General features: G+C 43.3%; 1 non-coding gene across 1 annotated transcript; it reads right to left on the bottom strand.

The window, feature by feature from the left end:
• Positions 1-16,747: 16,747 nt before the first annotated feature.
• LOC111763858 (U1 spliceosomal RNA) lies at positions 16,748-16,910 on the bottom strand. The gene has a single exon (XR_002796606.1). It is a non-coding gene; the product is annotated as a U1 spliceosomal RNA (small nuclear RNA).
• Positions 16,911-17,827: the final 917 nt, after the last annotated feature.

Below are 17,827 nucleotides of genomic sequence, written 5' to 3'. Positions count from 1 at the left end.
TTTCATTGCTTCCACTGGGTATCTGTGAAATGCTTTGTTTTTCAGAGTTTTACAGCTAAGGAGTTGTGATGAGAACAGAACAGAACAGAATTTTCCTACTGATTATTTGTATTGTTATCTAAGTGGGGCATTTTTTTTGTGGGAAAGGAAACCTCCCATATAGAGTGGGTACAGCATTGGCTTTGCAGCCCGAGCAACTGAGTTTGAATTCTGAGACTGTCCCTTCCTCCCTGTGTGATCTTGGGCCAGTTGCCTAACTCCCTGGTCCACAGTTACTGTCTCTGTAAAGTAAGGACAATGACATCTATCCCATATGGCTGAGGCAAGGAGAAACTGAGATAAAGACTTGGCCTTGACTCTGAGAGCTCATAGTTTATGGAGGGACTGTGTATAACTACTCTGATGCTCCCCACGGGATACTGGAATGGATGACCTTCAAAAAGCCTCTCAGAACCTTGGTTTGTCCAAATAAATACATTTATTATTTGGAAAATAAAAGTCCCAAGAAGACTAAATAAAATAATGAATTCAAAATGCTTTGTTTGCTCAAAAGTGTCTGCCCATCCATCTGGTCATTGTCCAGCCCATCTTCCTGGCTCTGTTGACTCTCAGTCCTAGAATGGGGTGTGGCAGCGCAGGGGTGACTTCTGCAGTATGTCCCAGACATGTCCCACTGACTGCAGTGGACCAGCAGCTTCCAGAGGCCAAGCTTGGAGCTTGGTATCCCTCTCTGGTACCAGCTGCAGGCCCTGGGGTGCTGGGCAGGGCAGGGCTGGGAAGCCGCAGGCTCACCTAATCACTCCAGTGGGCTGCTTTCTCTCTAGGGACCAGATCCTTGGGAGCACAGATAGAGATGCTGAAGACTCCCTCGAGAGCCATCCTGAATAGCAGTGAATAGGAGTGCAGTGGGGTTTCTGAGGACTGTGCCAACAACAGCTGGGCAAAGGCCCAGGTAGGGGAGGTGTGACCTAGAGGAAGCTCTGGTCAGAATGATTTTCAGGTTTTAGCTGACAGTCATCTACCCTCCCTCCTTCCTTTCTTTCCTTTTCACTTTCTTTCCTCCTTTTCTTCTTTGATCCTCTGCCCCACTTTTCCTTCTTTATTCCACAGTGCTTATTGCCACCTACTTTGCTCCAGACACCATGCTAGGCCCTTAGCACAAGATGAGTAAGACAGAGCCCTTCTCTTAAGGAGCTCACAGTCTTTAGGGGGAAGACAACTAAGAGACAACTGTGATGCACTCTATGAGGCCATATGATAGGGAGGCTGTCTAAGGGTAAAAGCATTGGACTTGGGAGTGGATGTGGCTCAAGCAGTTGGGTGCCCACCTCCCACATAGAAGGTCCTAGGTTCAGTTCCTGGTGTCTCCTAAAGAAGATGAGCAGACAATGAGTGGACAGAATGAGCAGACCTAACAGACAATGAGCAGACAGATGAAGGGGCCATCTTGGGGGAGGTGAAGGGGAAGCACTAGATTTTGGATTTCAAATCTCTACTGTCTCCTCAGCTATGTTCATTTCTCTGAGCCTCTGTTTCCTCCACCATAAAATGGGAGTAGTGACAATATCAATGTCAGAGGATGGTTGTAAGGATTAAATAGGATAATGAAGCAACATTCATTCAACAACTATTTACTAAATACCTACTATGTGCCAGGTGCTAAGCCAGGTGCTGGGGATTCAGTGGGGAGCAAATCAGACATGATCCTTGCTGCCAGGGAGATGACATTCTGTGACTGGTCCATGGCAAACACTCAGTAAATGGCACAGAGAACTGAGTAAGTACCAGGGATGGACGGAGTGCACAGTCAGCTCTAGAATGGCCAACATTGTGACGTGACTGCCAGAGACTCTGCTGTAATAAAGTTGAGAGTCCAGCATAAGGCACAGGTTGACCACACTCTGCTCACCTTGGAAAATTGGACTCTTCTGCTCACAGATGCTTCACAAAAGATGGCGATAGACTGGAGTGACTTTAGAAGGAAATGCTCAATGGAGTCAAGGCTATTTACCTTGAGGAGAAAAGGCTGGGGTGAGGGGCCTGAAAACTGTCATCCCACAGCTGAGAAACTATCAGCTGCAAGCTTTTTTTTTTTTCTTTGAAACCCAGAAAGGAAGGCTAGGGTGAGAGATTTCATCTCAATATCAGAAGAACTCTTCAGGTTCTGAATTGTCCCAAGAGGAAAGGGGTTGTGTTCCTTGTCACCAAAGATGTTTTGAGTACAAGCTGGATGACTTGGGAGCTGGAGAAGGGAATTCTAACCTCCATTGTGGTGGGGGTGGTGGCCTCAGTGATATTCGGATTCTGGTGTCCCTGAAGTGCCTTTCATTCTTTGAGTTCAGAATGGAAGAAAAGGAAGTGACTCAACTGGTTAAAAAACCAGCCACAACCCCAAGACTTCTTGAGTTTTTGTTCTGATTTTTATCTTCAGTAGCTGGGCTGTCTAGGCATAAGGAGCTCAAAATTCTGCACTCTGGTACATGCTGGGGAAGAGAGGAGCGGGGTGAGGACCCACTTCACGGTCCCATTTAAAAAAAAAATGGACTCCACCAGGTCAAAGCCCCGACTGACAGCAGCCACTGAAGGTCCTTTCTCTGGTCTCAGGAAGGAAGAGATCCTTAGAGGGCCCCTGGTACGGCTCAGGTGCGTGGGAACCCAGTCATACAATGGGCAGAATCTCCCATGGTCTGCAACCGTCGGGGAGGTGGGGGTGGAGGAGTGGCCCCTCCACAGTTATAAAAGTTTTTGAAGAAATTCTAGAACAAAACAAAATCAATGCTCCAGTTTTGAGTTACCTTTCTTGTAAAAATCAACGTTTTCTTATGAACTGCTTCTTCTGGGAAAGCTATTGTCTTAGTTTGCTAAGGCTACCGATGCAAAAATACCAGGAAAAGGTTGTTTTTTTAAATGGGAAATTTATCTGAGGTGAAAGCTTACAGTTCCAAGGCTGTGAAATGTCCAAATCAAGGCACCATCCGAGGTTGGATGCTCACCAAGGTTGGCTGCTGGCAGATCCTACCATAGGGTCCTATCACATGGGAAGGCAAGATGGCGGCCAATCTCCAAGGTTCCTGAAGTCCTCTCTTTCACATGGCAGGGTCAAAAATGGCTCTCTTTCTCTGTTTTTCAGCGTTTTGCCTGGCCTCTCTCTCAGCTGTAGCTGATTCTGGAGACCTCTCTAAAGTAGCAGGGTAAAGATGGTGCCTGTTTTTCTTTGTGTGTGTCTGCTTTCAGTTCTCAGTTTATATAAGACCCCAGCAAGAGGGCAGAGATCCAACCTGGGTCACTCCTCACTGACATAGTTCAACCAAAGGTTCTAAAGCCATCTAATTGAGTGCTCTTATCAAGGTCCCTAAACTGAATCTAAGACAATCCAAGGGCCCCACACCCACAAGAATGGATTAGTTTAAGAGCCTGATCTTTTCTGGGATTCACAAAAAAACTTCAAACTGTCACAGGTAACCAGGAAGAAAACCATTTACAGGTTTTCTCAGACCTTCCAGTGAGAACCCCAGTTCAGTCTGTGCAGTAAACAGCCAAGGAATGACTCAGCATGAGGCCAAGACTCACAACTCAGCCCATCAAACTGTTTCCCTACTCGGCTCAGCTCCCCCCTCACTAGATGGATACTGGGGAAACTATCCCATGGGTCTGATTGATATCTGGTGCCCAGTAGCTTTCCTTTTAAAAGTGTTTTTTTTTTTTTTTTTTTTTTTAAACTAAGGTGTAGCCCATCTGCCACAAAGCATGTTTTCCATGGCTTCTGACTCCCTATCTGTCCTCCCTGCTCCTTAACTGGGTTTGATTCACTTCTCACACTCTAATGCAATTTTACATTTATATGTCTATCTCCTCCACTAGGTCACACTACTTGAAGGTGGCTACTGTTTAATGGATTGTAAAGTAGATGTTGGTTTTTGACTCTTTGCATCCATTCCTTCCTCTTCTGGAGATAGTGCCCTGATTTTGCTTGGTAGAACCGTTGATCAAAAGCCGCCCCCCGCCCCCCAGCTAAATCAATTACCAACTCTTTCCCTGGTATTTTAATTTTAATTTTAAAAGCCATTTTATTGAGATATATTCACATACCATACAATCTACTGAAGTATACAATCAATGGCTTTTAAAAATTTATATTTATTTATTTCTCCTCTGCCCCCATTGTTTGCGCTCACTGTCTACTCTCTGTGTCTGTTTGTTGTGTGTTCTCTGTGTCTTCTCGTCTTCTTTTTAGGAGGCACCAGGAACCAAACCTGGGACCTCCAATGTGGGAGGAAGGTGCTCAATCGCTTGAGCCACATCCGCTCCCTCCTTGTTGGTTTCTTATTGTGTCTCCTTGTTGTATCTCCTCATTGTGTCTTTTTGTTCTGTCATCTTGTTGCATCAGCTTGTTGCATCAGCTTGCCATGCCACCCCATCATACCAGCTTACTGTCTGGCTTGTCTTCTTTGGGAGGCACTAGGAACCAAACCTGGGACCTTGCATATGGTAGGCTGGTGCCCAACAGCTTGAGCCACATCTGCTTCCCAATGGCTTTTTTTTTTTAAGATTTATTTTTAAATTTTATTTCTCTCCCCTTCCCTACCTCCCCCAAGTTGTCTGCTCTCTGTGTCCATTTGCTGTGTGTTCTTTTGTATCCACTTGCATTCTTGTCAGTGGCACCGGGAATCTGTGTCTCTTTTTGTTGTGTCATCTTGCTAGGTCAGCTCTGTGTGTGTGCAGCGCCACTCCTGGGCAGGCTGCACTTTTTTTGCACTGGGTGGCTCTTCTTACGGTCCACACTCCTTGCATGTGGAGCTCCCCTAAGCAGGGGACACCCCTGAGTGGCACTGCACTCCTTGCACGCATCAGCACTGCATGTGGGCCAGCTCATCACATGGGTCAGGAGGCCCTGGGTTTTAACCCTGGACCTCCCATGTGGTAGGCGGATGGGCTATCCATTGAACCAAACCTGCTTCCCCCAATGGCTTAAAAAACATTTTTTAAAAAAATTTTTGAAAGATTTATTCTATTTATTTCTCTCTCCTCACTCTCTCCTTGTTTGCACTTGCTGTGTCTGTGCGTCTTTGTTTCTTTAGGAGACACCAGAAACTGAACCCAGCACCTCTGATATGGGAGGGAGGCACCTAATCGCTTAAGCCACCTCTGTTCCTTCTTTGTTGTGTCTCTCTTTATGTTTTACCTCTTGTGTCTCTTGTTGTGTCACCTTGTCATGTTAGCTTGCCATGACTGCCTGTCATGCCAGCTCACCGTCTGGCAACTCCTCTTTAGGAGACACCAGGAACCTCTGCTTCCTGCTTCGTTGTGTTTCTCATTGCGCTTTTCTTCTTGTGTCTCTTCTTGCATCATCTTGTTTTGTCAGCTTGCTGCGCCTGCCTGTTGTGCCAGTTCACTGTTTTCTTTAGGAGGAACTGGGAACTGAATCACGGGCCTCCCGTGTGGTAGATGGGAGCCTAATCACTTGAGCCACATCTGCTTCCCCCCAATGGCTTTTAATGGAATCGCAGTGTTGCACATTCATCACCACAAAAAACTTTAGAACAATTTCATTACTCCAAAGAGCAAACTCTGCACCCCTTAGCAGTCACCTCTTGTGATGGTTAGGCTATTGTGTCAACTCGGCAAGGTAATTGTGCCCAGTTGTTTGGTCAAGCATTTATGAACTTTAGCACCATTGACTTTACTGCAGTGGTAAACCATAGATAGTTGGTTAAAATTACATCAACTGGGGAGATCGCCATAACAAAGAGTGCTGCTTAACCCAATCAGTTGAATGCCTTAAAAGGGGAAGTGATTGCAGCATTGGGAGAGAATTTCCCAGTTTGTCTTTGGACAGCCAACATCTCCCAGAACTCGTCAAGAACCTTCACTGGACTTTCATTGCAGCCCCTGGTTGCAGCTTGCCTGCGGAACCTGGCCTTATGCATTGCCACGGCTGCGAGAGACTCTTACAGAAAATACCATACTATTGACAGATATCTCTTGTTGATTCTATTTCCCTAGAGAACCCTGACTAATACATCTCTCAATCCCTCAATCCTTCCCCAGCCCTACAATCTTTATAAGTTGATTTGTATTTACATTTTATATGAATGGAATCATAAAATATGTGGTATTTGAATTTGAGCGGCGTGAGGACAAGACTGAAAACAACTGGAGTGTACTCCCTCCAAGCATTCTGAAGATCCTGTCCTTTGGTTCCTGCCATCTAATTCCCCAAAGCTCATCAGGTTTCTGTCCTCTTTAAAGTTGGTTCCTCAGCTTTTCTAGCAATGCTGTGTTACCCCTTATCTGTCCATTTGTTTCTTTTCTGCTCAAGTTAGCCACAAGCCACTTCTGTTGCTTACAATCAAAATACCCTGAAAGTGTGACAGACTGTGCCCTCTCCATCTCCATATCTCAGATCCAATACATGACCTGACCCTTTGCAGGGTTCAAAAATGTTGAACAGAGTTGAATTGTGTTGGTTCCTTCTTTGCAGTCTGGGTCGCTACAGAGACAGAGTAACATGGACAGCTCTGATGGAAGAAGCTCTGAGCCATCATTTCCCCAGTCATCTGAGCTGGAAGAGTGCTTGGCCGGGGCCTGTGCCCTGGGTCTCCAGGCCTTGGGTCATCAGCCTGTCAGCCTGTGGTTTCTCCACATGACTCCATGCAAAGATGGGTAGAAGCTGGTAGGACTCTCATCCCATCACCAAAGGGGATCTCCCCCTCCCTTTAGGCTTGGGCCCAATTCTGACCCATTTTCCCACTTTTAGGCTCCCCTAAGTGCTATCTTCTTTATATCTTATCTCTTGTTCAAACCCTAAACATCCAATTCTGCTTTTTCTAGTTCTCAAAACACTAAATACCACTGTTTGGGTATATTAACTAACAAAGTGGATAGATATCTTAAGAATCAGAAATCAAATTGGATTTTTTTCAAATAGGGATATTTAGAAGAAACGTTTTAATGAAAGCAATTGTGGTATAGCTCCTGATGCATTTCTTCTCCTTTTCAGCTCTGCGTCAATCCATTCTTGTACAATCACTTACTGTCAATATTACTTACTTGGAATCAATGACGATTGTGAAGAGACCTCTCATAGTTGTCTGGTATTACTTAGCTATGGAATGTTCCTGCAGTGTTTCAAGTACTTCTGCTTTTCCTCCTCCATCTTAAATTCACAGAGGGCAGGGATCATCCACCCACTTTGGACACAATAGCTGCCCAGGAAATGAGCAGTGGGTAGACCAATGCTTCCTTGAGTCTCTTATTGCTTTCTTATTCTCCCCTACTTTTAACTTTTGTTTATAGACATTTTCAAGCATATATAAAAATAGAGGCAATTTCATATTAACCCACATATACCCATCAACAGCCCATCATTTAACTTTTCTTGTTTCATATATGTCTTTTCCCTTAACATATTTGCTCCTTTTTTGTATATACTAATTAAAGGAAATCTCATTCATCATGCAATGTCAACCATACAGATTTTAGTGCAGATCTCTAATATGAAAGGACTTAAAAAAAAAAAAACTCAATCACATGCCATTTTTTTACCAAACAAAATCAGCAATAATTTCTTAGTATCAGATTCAATTTTTCTCAATTGTCTCAAAATAGTGGTTTTTTTTTTAAAAGAAAACTTGGCTCGTTCAAATTATGATCCTTAAAAGAGTTTATGTTGCATTTGATTGATATGCCAGTTATGTCTTTTTTTAATCTAGGTTTCTCCTCCCCTTTTTAAAAAGATGCCATTTGTAGAAGAAATCAAATAATTAGTCTTGCAGCAATTCCCACATTTTGCATTGGGCCGATTGTGTGACTGGTGACATTTCATGTATTCCTCTAGTCTGGTGGAGCAGATGTTTGGGATGCACTCTGCCACCTTGCCTCAGCCCAGCTGATTTCTTCCCAGGACAATTTCCCCAAAAAACAACTGTACCCAAATCGTTTTCTCAGGCTCTGATTTTGGTGGAACTCAAACTAAGTCAAATCCCTATTTCCCATAGATGGTAGTTCAAGCCAGAGATTTGGCTAGACTCAGTTTTCTGTTCTGTTTGGTAAATCTGCTTTTTAGGTGCCTCCTGTTGTATCACATCAGGAACCATCTAATGTCTTGAGCCCGTTATTCCATCAGTGGCAGGGTGTGGAAGTATGACCTGTTTGTCTTTTATGGTCTCAGCTCAAAATGTTAGTGATGTTGAATATGCTGGAGTCTAAGTCTAATGTTTCTTTGTAACCCATTTTAGAGCTATCCTTCCTACCTTTATATCTAAAGTCTTCTAAAGCTGAATGTTATCCTCTGCCTGCAGATAACGTAATATTCATTTAACAGGAGGAGACTGGTGTTGGACTCCCTCTCACACACATCGCTCTCAAAGCAGCAGAGTTGGATTCCCTTCGACTCTCCAGAGTCTTGATGTGTGAGTCTTTTCTGCTAGGGGTACGTACATTTTCAGGTCCACACCAACGGAACATTTTAATATCACAAAAATAGAAGCTCATCAAAGGTGTGCATTTTCTTGGCTGAGTGATTGTTAACCAATTCCTGTGGGGCTTAACACCTTGTAATGGAAAAGCAGAGGAGAAGGAGAGCAGCTGCACAGTGTGCGTGCACACCAAGACCTCTGCTCCCCTGAGGTGGCACAAATCCCTGCCGATGTGGTATAATCTCCCCTTCTGAGAAGCCCTTCTCCTTCTGTTTCCACTTCCTATCTCCAACAATTCCCCTCCTGCCCTGAAAGGTGACATATTAAGGTGGGAGATAGTTTGATAAATGAAGTGTATTAGTCAGCCAAAGAGGTGCTGAAGCAAAGTACCAGAAATTGGTTGGCTGTATAAAGGGTATTTATTTGGGGTAAAAAGTTACAGTTACAAGGCCCTGAAGAGTCCAGTTCAAGGTACCATAAGAGGTACTTTCTCACCCAAGTGAGTTGCCACTTGTTGAAGTAAGATGGCAGCCTGGTCTCTCCTTCCTTCTTCCTCTTAAGGCTCCGTGGGCCCAGCTTCTTCTGATCTCAGCTGTTGTCTGGCAGAGGGCTCATCTCTTCTGGCTTCTTGGCTGCTCTGGTGTCCTCACAAGGTCAGCTGTAAACTATCAGGTGAATGGCTCGGCTCTCCCCTGGGCTTTAGCTGTTTGAGGCTTCTCCTTCCTGTCACATGGCAAGATCGAAATGACCAAGTTCTCTCCTCTTCCAATGTCTATGGAGCTCTCTTCTGTGTGTCTTCTTGAGTGAGTGTCTGCTTATATAGGGGGCAGGGGCTTAAATTGAGTTACCCTAATGATGTGGTCGAAGCAAAGCCCTAATCTTAATGTAATTAATCAAAGGCATTTCAGTTGAATCTAATACAATTAAAGAGTATCATGTCCGGAAGAACAGACCAGTTTAAAAACATAATTTCTTTTTTCAGAATTCATAAATAGTTTCAAATTGCCGCATGGAGCTATCATGAAATTTAGATTTAGAAGGCCCAACAATTTACTGCATGATCCTGGGCCAATTGAACCACCCTGGTCTCTATTTTTCTTATCTGTAAGTTGGAGATAATAATAAAAACACATAACTCAGAACACTGTTGTAAAAAACCAAATGAGATTGTGTGTAATGTAAAAATGTATATTTTCTTATATAATGTTGCTATAGTTTGCTAAAAGCTGCTGAAAGCAATATACCAGAAATGGGTTGGCTTTTGCAACAGGGATTCATTACCTTGTAAGCTTACAGTTCCAAGCTTAAGAAAAATGTTCAAATCAAGGCATCAGATGAAGCTCTCTCCCTGAAGACACAGATGCTGGTGATCCTGGACTTCTGTCCTATGGCAAGACACATGACAGTATCTGCTGTCTTTCTCTTCTCCTCTGGCTCTCGTTGCCTTTATTTATTTATTTATTTATTTTTTAAAAGATTTTATTTATTTATTTATTTAATTCCCCTCCCCTCCCCCGGTTGTCTGTTTTCTGTGTCTTTTTGCTGCGTCTTGTTTCTTTGTCAGCTTCTGTTGTCAGCGGCACGGGAAGTGTGGGCGGCGCCATTCCTGGGCAGGCTGCTCCCTCCTTCGCGCTGGGCGGCTCTCCTTATGGGTGCACTCCTTGCGCATGGGGTTCCCCTACGCGGGGGACACCCCTGGGTGGCAGGGCACTCCTTGCACGCATCTGCACTGCGCATGGGCCAGCTCCACACGGGTCAAGGAGGCCTGGGGTTTGAACCTTGGACCTCCCATGTGGTAGACGGACGCCCTAACCACTGGGCCAAAGTCCATTTCCCTCTCGTTGCCTTTAGCTTCTGCCTTCCTCCAGCTTTGTCTCTGCTCCTGTGACTTTCTCTCTACTGATTCCATTGATTTCAGCTTATGACTTCCAAGACTTTCTTTCTCAGCTTCTGGGGATTTCTCCCTGTGCTCCTGTGGGTCTTTTATCTCTGCCTCTGTGGATCCCTTTCTCCATATTAATCCCATTTATAAAGGACTCCAGTCAGAGGATTTAGACCCACCCTGGCTCATGCCCCACTGAAGTGATCTAATCAAAAGTCTTTAGCCAAAGTAATTTAATCAAAGGGTCCCACCTACAATAGGTTCACACTCACAGGAATGGATTAGCTCTAAGGACATGCTCTTTCCTGGGATCCACAAAAGCCTCAAACTACTACAAATGTTTATAATGAAAAAAAAAGAAAAGAATATGTAAGGAGCAAAGCCATGTCCAGATGACAGAGGGTCTTTTTTACCAGTCATTATACCACAATGGGAAGTGATTTTCAATTCTTTCTTGGACAGGTTTAGATAGGAATAGAAAATGAGGTTTGAACCAGACAGCATTCTTCATCACAAACAACAAGAACAGGCTCAGACTAATTGAAGTAGAAAAGGGATTTATTTACAGTAAAGTGAGTAGCTTGTAGACTTGCCAGAAGGCTGCAGGCCAGGTGTGGAAAATAATCAGGAACAAAGAACTCTAGGTAATGACTGGCCATGGCCAAAACCACAGTACAGGACTGGGACGCTGTTGCTGCTGTTTCTGAACACAGCAGCACCACTTGTTCTCTAGCTCTGGCTGCCCCGGCCCAACCTCTGTGCCCACTGTAGCCAGCATTTCCTGCTGTCACATGGCCCTCAGTGGCCCCTGCTCTTTGGGGCACTTCCTTTTGGGTCCACATCTGGTGGGCAGAATGAGTAACAAAGCCACCACCTGCACCCTATCTTCAGGGAAGCTGGGAATATAGGTCTCTGGCACTTCATCTTCTTGGGTGGGAAGTAGGCTGAGGGGATAGATAACATAGAAATAAGCAGGAATGATCCTGGGATGGGGGGCAGATCTTAGAGGCTAAAAAATGCCGAGATAAACATTGATGTTGTCATAGCATTGCTGGTTGATTAGAGCCAAGACTTCCCAACAGATATTTATTGAGGTTCTATTGTGGTAGAGCACCTTGGGGCCATAGTGATAGGTGAGGTATAGTTTTTGCTTTGAATTTTAGAAAATAAATTGTGGAAATTATGGTATGCCACACAATAACTATTTTATATAGTCTTTACTAAAGATATCTATGAAAATGTGGAAAAATGCTTTTGATATATTGTTAGGGGGAGAAAGGAGCTTACCAGATTATATGGACTCTTGATTGCAATTTGTAAAATAAGGGTGGCTATGGTAGGTAATTTGCAAAAATAAAAATGGCTCTTTTAGGCTAGTGTAGTAGGATTATGGGGATCATTTATTTTTTAAACTTTTTTTTTTCCTTTTAAGGTTGCTGTGACAGTCTGAGATTATTTTATGAATCTCCAAAAGAGAAAGATTACATTTTTAAACTAATCTATTCCTGTGGCTGGGATAACATTTGATTGCATTAAAATTGGTTGAGAGTCCTTTGATTGGATTACTTGATAAGACTGCTTTTGATTGCACTCTGTTGAATCTTTGCCCTCTTGCTGGGTCTGATAAAAACAGAAGCACAGAGAGACACAGACAGACAGAGGAAAAGGAAGCTGCCATATTGATCCTGCCATGTAAGAGAGGGCTAGAGGCTCGCTAAAGCATGACGCCCCCAAGAGGCTAGGCCCATGGAGCAGCTCAGGAAGAGAGAAGCCCTATGCCACGTTTGCCTACAGCTGCAGAAAGGCAGGGACCTTGGCAGAGATCAGCAACCATCTTTTTTTTTTTTTCAGGATTAATTTAATTTATTTATATCTTGCCTCCACCCACCCCCATTATTTGTACTTGGTATCTGCTCTCTGTGTCTGTTTGTTGTGTGTTTCTCTTCTCTCTTTTTTAGGAGGCACTGGGAACCGAACCTGGGACCTCCCATGTGGTAAGAGGGAACCCAATAGCTTGAGCCACCTCTGCTCCACACTTACCGTGTCTCTTATTGTATTTCCTCATTGTGTCTCTTCATTGCATCATCTTGTCACGTCAGCTTGCCGTGCCAGCCGATCATGCCAGCTTGCTGTCTTGGCACCGGGAACTGAACCTGGGACTTCCCATATGAAAGGTTGGTGCCCAACTGCTTGAACCACCTCTGCTTCCCCAGCATTTTGGTTCAACACATGGCAGCTGACTTTGGTGAGAAAACACCTTTTATCGTGGTTTTATTTGAACTTTACATGGCCTTGGAACTGTAAGCTTTAACCCAAATAAGTCCCTTTTATAAAAGCCAACCCCGTTTTGATACTTTGCATTGGCAGCCCTTTGGCTGTTGATGGTATTGTGCACTAGGAGTGCTTGCCACTGTGGAATTTTGCCACGTTACCCTACTTCACATAAGATAGAGAGGCAAATATTTTAATTCACAGTGGTTTTAGCAGAAATAAGATGCATACACACATTCTGTAAGAATACTGGGTTTGCTAGATACAGTTTGAAGGCATTTCCAAAATTATGTCTTTGGTCTTGTGCTCACTCTGTCTCTATCTTAAATCTCTCATTCACTCTCACAGTTTCAGCTGTCTGAAGCTATTTGTTTAATATCCAGGCCATAATATGATCGGTGCAGAAACATAACTCATATTACTCAGATGTGCAGAGAAAATGCAATTTTAAAAACTTCCATAATTAATATGACCTTCCTCTTGAGGTTTCTGTGTCTCCCATCCACGGGTTAGTGGAAAAAAATCATTTAATGTCCAATTCTGTTTAAATCTGGTCTGATCTGTTCATTTCAAGGGTCATTTGGATAAAGCTGCTCAATCTCTAAGACCTCCCCTCCCTTCACTTGTTCTGGCTCTAAAATGGAGTCTGGGTGTAGGAGGGAAGGATGTTGATTTTCTTCCAGCAACAGCAAAGACTTGGGGTCCTCCCTGCTCTGTTCCCTGGGCAATGAGTTTGGTCCATCTGAATTCCTCCCGCCCAGTTGGTATTTGACTGATGACTGAGGCTAGTGTAACTTGTTAGCTGGTTTCTCCTTACTTGGTCAGGGTTTGACAGGCTCCCTGGCCGCTGACCCCATGTGTCTGACCTCCTGGCATCTTGCCCTCCTGCCCAGTTTCTTCTAGGCAGACCTCCTGGTGAGGATCATCTGCCCTTGATATGACCTTTAACTTCTTTCATGCTCCTTTGGTTTCCAAACCAAGCCTGGAGAGGGGATGTTGGGAGTCCTGTGTCTTCCTGCTTTGTCTCTTCCATCCATCTTCCAAGCCAGGGCTTTTCTTTGACTGCTAGATCCTATCTTCCTTCATGCTGACTCCAGCTAAGCTTTAACCATGAACTGGGGTCTCTCCTCTACACTACATGGGGATTCTGTGGGCTGAATCTTCTAAGCTTACAGGTTGATATATCAAAGGGGCCAATCAAGAAATTTAGAAAATCCTTTCTTCATACATCACCTGACTTGCAAAATAATTTTCTGCTGCCTGATGCTATTTTTAAACATAGAAGCTGAATTATCCTTCTTTAATTACTTCTAGTCTATTGTGTATTATTCTTCTCTTGGCATTGCATTTGTAGCAAAGTCTAATCCCCTTCAGTAGATGGATGCTTAGGGTGGACTAGGACAGAAGTTTAAGGACTTGTGAAACTTTATTTTTAATTCAATTTTGAGCTTCCTTCACTTGGCACTCAATCTGTCTAAAATCAGGCTCTTCTTCTTCTACTGCTGCCTAGTTTTCCTTTACTCATGTCACTGTCCTACACGAAAATTTTTGATGACTCTTTATTGTCTTCTGAATGAACTCCTTTGGCTCCACCCCCTCTATGCACTTCTCCCCACAGTCCCCTTTATAACCTTCTCCTGTAGCAACACTGCCAATGGTTTTTGCATGTTTTCCTCTAAGTCTTTGCTCACCTAAATACATCTCCAACTCTTTTTGCCTATTCAAATTCCAATATTTTTCAAAATCCTATACAAACCCTATCCCTACCATGAAATTCTTTGGATTAGCCAGAAGTGAATTCTCTCCCTTCTGTTCTTCCACAGCACTCATTGGGCACTAACCCAGATTGCTTGTTGAGTTGGTGCAATGAAGGTGGCACATTGGTGACAGGGTGGCATGTCCAGAGACTAAGAGTTAAGCTAGTTAGAATAGAACATGAGACATACAATCACCTTTAAAGGGAAAACATAGCCCAGGATAAAGCAGGAAAAACACGACTTAATGATTTGACCGTAATCTAATCAATAATACTATTAGATTAAATAAGAAAATGTGTCAGTAGGAGTGAACAGTCACATGCACCATAGAAAAAGAGGGATCAGGCAGGCCATCTCTGGCAGTGTGTCTCTGGTGCTGACCCAGGGAGGGGACCCTGGCTAGGTGATGTGAGTGTATGTTCCCCAGGCAGCCTGTCCCTATAGCGGGAGTGAGTGGGTGTGGCAATCATCAAGGAAGGACACCAGCTCAGTCTCTGGCTCTGATGCCTTTCACTGGTACTTACCTCCCAGAGGTGCTGACCGATTGATCCAAACTTCCCAGGACATTGAGCAGTCGCCTTTCTGGTCTTTAGGTTACAATCTGAAGCTCTTGGTTGTATGAACCAATCTAGAGTCTTTTCCCTTAGATCAGACCCTGGGATATAATGACCACATCAACATCCTGTCCTTCTGGAGGCCCTGTGTGGGCTATGGTCAGCTTCCCTGGGGAATATCATTGTAACAAAACAAAATCTCCAATTTGTTTTCCCAATAGCTTATAGATCTTATAGGGCATGGGAGGCATCCAGTATTGATTTGTACCTTCGTAGCACTTAACCCACTCCCTCACATTCACTATAGGCATGCAAAGTTAAATTTGTTATACTGAACCTGGAGGCTGCTGCCAAGAAAAAGAAACTTGTATAAGATCCTTAAAAACAAACAAATAAACCAGCAAACTATGAAACATTTAGCTTAGAGGTAAGACATACAAAGTTAAGAACAAGGATGGAGATTAGAGAAAATGAAGGTACTTGATCTCATAGGCAGTGTCCCTGTGAAAGTGGAAATTATCAGAGCAAGTGGGAGGATCTTAATTCAACAATCTTTGTTGGGCACTTTGTACCACAGAAGAGGTGCAGAGATGAGTCACAGTCTCTGGCTAAGAATGTGAATATCTCACAGGCTATTGGAGGCAAAAGAAATATGGGTATATGTTACTATGGTGAGGACGGGTGCCCTCAGGCTACAGACAGACCACCTCAGGTTGTCAGCAGCTCTCAGGCTGTAGATGGGTTTCCAAGGGGTAAAGACAGTTTCCTTCAGGCTTGGGAGTCAGCCTTTGGCCAGACATTGGTCCTCAGACTGAGGCTGCCTCCACTGACTGAGACTTGACATTGCTTCCAGCGGACACCAACTCATCTTTTTTGCTACTTGATCTTCTGGCATATGGTTTTCTTTTCTTTTCTTTCTTTTTTTAAAAAAATTCAAACTTTCAGGACAGTTGCAAAAATAATACAAACCCATAGAGATAGCTCCAACATATCCCTTACACCTCATCTCATCTCAGATACCCAGATCCACCAGTTTTAACATTTTTGCCACTTTCGCTGCATCATTCTGTCTGTCCATCTATCAATGCATCCACCTTTATATCTTTATCTATTATCTGTCTGTCTGTCTATCTATCTATCTATCTCTCTATCTACTTAACATTTGAGAGCATTTGCATGTACCATACTCTTTGAACATATAATACTTCCATGCATATTTCCTGTGAACAAGGATATTCATTTATGTGATCACCTTAAGTGCTTCAAGAAATTTAACATTGATATTAATATAAAGCTGACATTCTATATTCCATTTTTTTCTTTTGTCCCAGTAACGTAATTTTCTCCTTTATTAGATCATGTATTGCATTTAATTGTCATCTCTTTAATTGCTCATTCTTGTTTTTTAAATTGTGGAAATGTATATACAATATAAACCTTCCCATCCCACTGCCCCCAAGCATGTTCAGTGGGATTAAGTACATTCACGATTTTACAATATCCTCATTTTCCATTTTCTCTCTTGATTATTAGATAATGAGACTTTGTCTCTAGAGGTGGTTTCTTCTTTCAAACCATACACTTGGAAAAACATAATAAAAAAACCCAAAATATAGAGTGATTAAGTATTTGTACAAGTATATTTAAATCTAAAAGAAGATATCTACAAGGTATTTGTTAAAATTGCAATTTATAAAAATTTTACTTGTGTACAACTTTTTAGGAACCATTTCATTCAGTAGAAGTAGCTCATCTTGGTGAAAAAGAAGGGATTCTAAATCTATTATTGTGGGGTTTGGGTGTTTGGAGGAGTTTGCTGCAGAGGAGATTTGTTTTCTTTCTTTTTTTCCCACTTTTTTTTAATATAAGAAGAGAGCGTGAATGCAGTCCCCCACTCCCACCAATTATGCAGTTGAGTTTCCCACATTCGGGGAAATCACAGGGGGCAGCACATCAGAGGGCAATGGGTAAGCTTCACCCTGGGAAAACCACCTTTGTGGTCCTGGTATCTCCCCTGCCAGATAAGTGTGCAGAGGAGATTGAATCAGTCTTCAATCACTTGCCGAGACCGCAGGGGCCACTGCCGAGAGGACATCCTAGTCCATCGAGGTGTGACACATCTACACTGCAAAACCCCGGGGAGATAGAATGTAGACAGCTCTTAACCCCAGCTATTCCAGTTAAGGGAGCACAAGATAAGGACACACAAGAGGAAACCTTGGATGAGTGGGCTCCCCAATGTTGAGGGATGGTCTTCCATGCCGCATTCAAACCTGGAAGTACCTTTTTTCCTGCTTAAAGCCAAAGAGGTCTATACACCTTTCAAGCCCCGCAGCTGCAACAGGCACACATAGCGAAAGATGTTCAGTATTGTTCCCATTAGAAGAGAGTACCGGGAGAGAGGCCGCTTCAGCATTTTAGCTTCACATGGGCAACCAATGGAAACAGAGATATCCATAACAAGAGGACAGTGGGTGAAGGCTGAGCTGTTGAGACTGCATTTGGCAGACAAAATGAGACCTCGCTGCAAGTAATATCACTGACGTGAAGACATAGTCATAACAGCACGGACTTCATGGGGCTGGAAGTGAACCAAGCACAAAACAAGCGATGAGGAAAGTTGATCGGGATCCAACCAGGAACGACCACAGCAGATACTCCTAGTGAAGGATCGACTAGTGGGGTGAAATTGGGTGTTAACTCCAGACTTCCTCTGGACTGATCTTTTTATATCCAGAGAGAAATTTTTATTCTCTATATATGTTTATCTGTATGTTTTTATGTGGAGTGATGTTTTTTATATTGTTTGTATATAGACTCAGAAATATACATGCATAAAGGGATGTGCCTGAATAGTTCCTTTGATAGCATGGGTTCAATTTTCTGCAACTGGATTCTCGGATCCCAAAACAAAGTCCAAAGTGAAAGAACCTCTTTAGGAATTGT

Source organism: Dasypus novemcinctus, chromosome 25 (assembly GCF_030445035.2).
Source record: "Dasypus novemcinctus isolate mDasNov1 chromosome 25, mDasNov1.1.hap2, whole genome shotgun sequence".
NCBI lineage: Eukaryota > Metazoa > Chordata > Mammalia > Cingulata > Dasypodidae > Dasypus > Dasypus novemcinctus.
The sequence above is the reverse complement of the archived record's forward strand: the minus strand, read 5'-3'. Positions and strand labels throughout refer to the sequence as shown.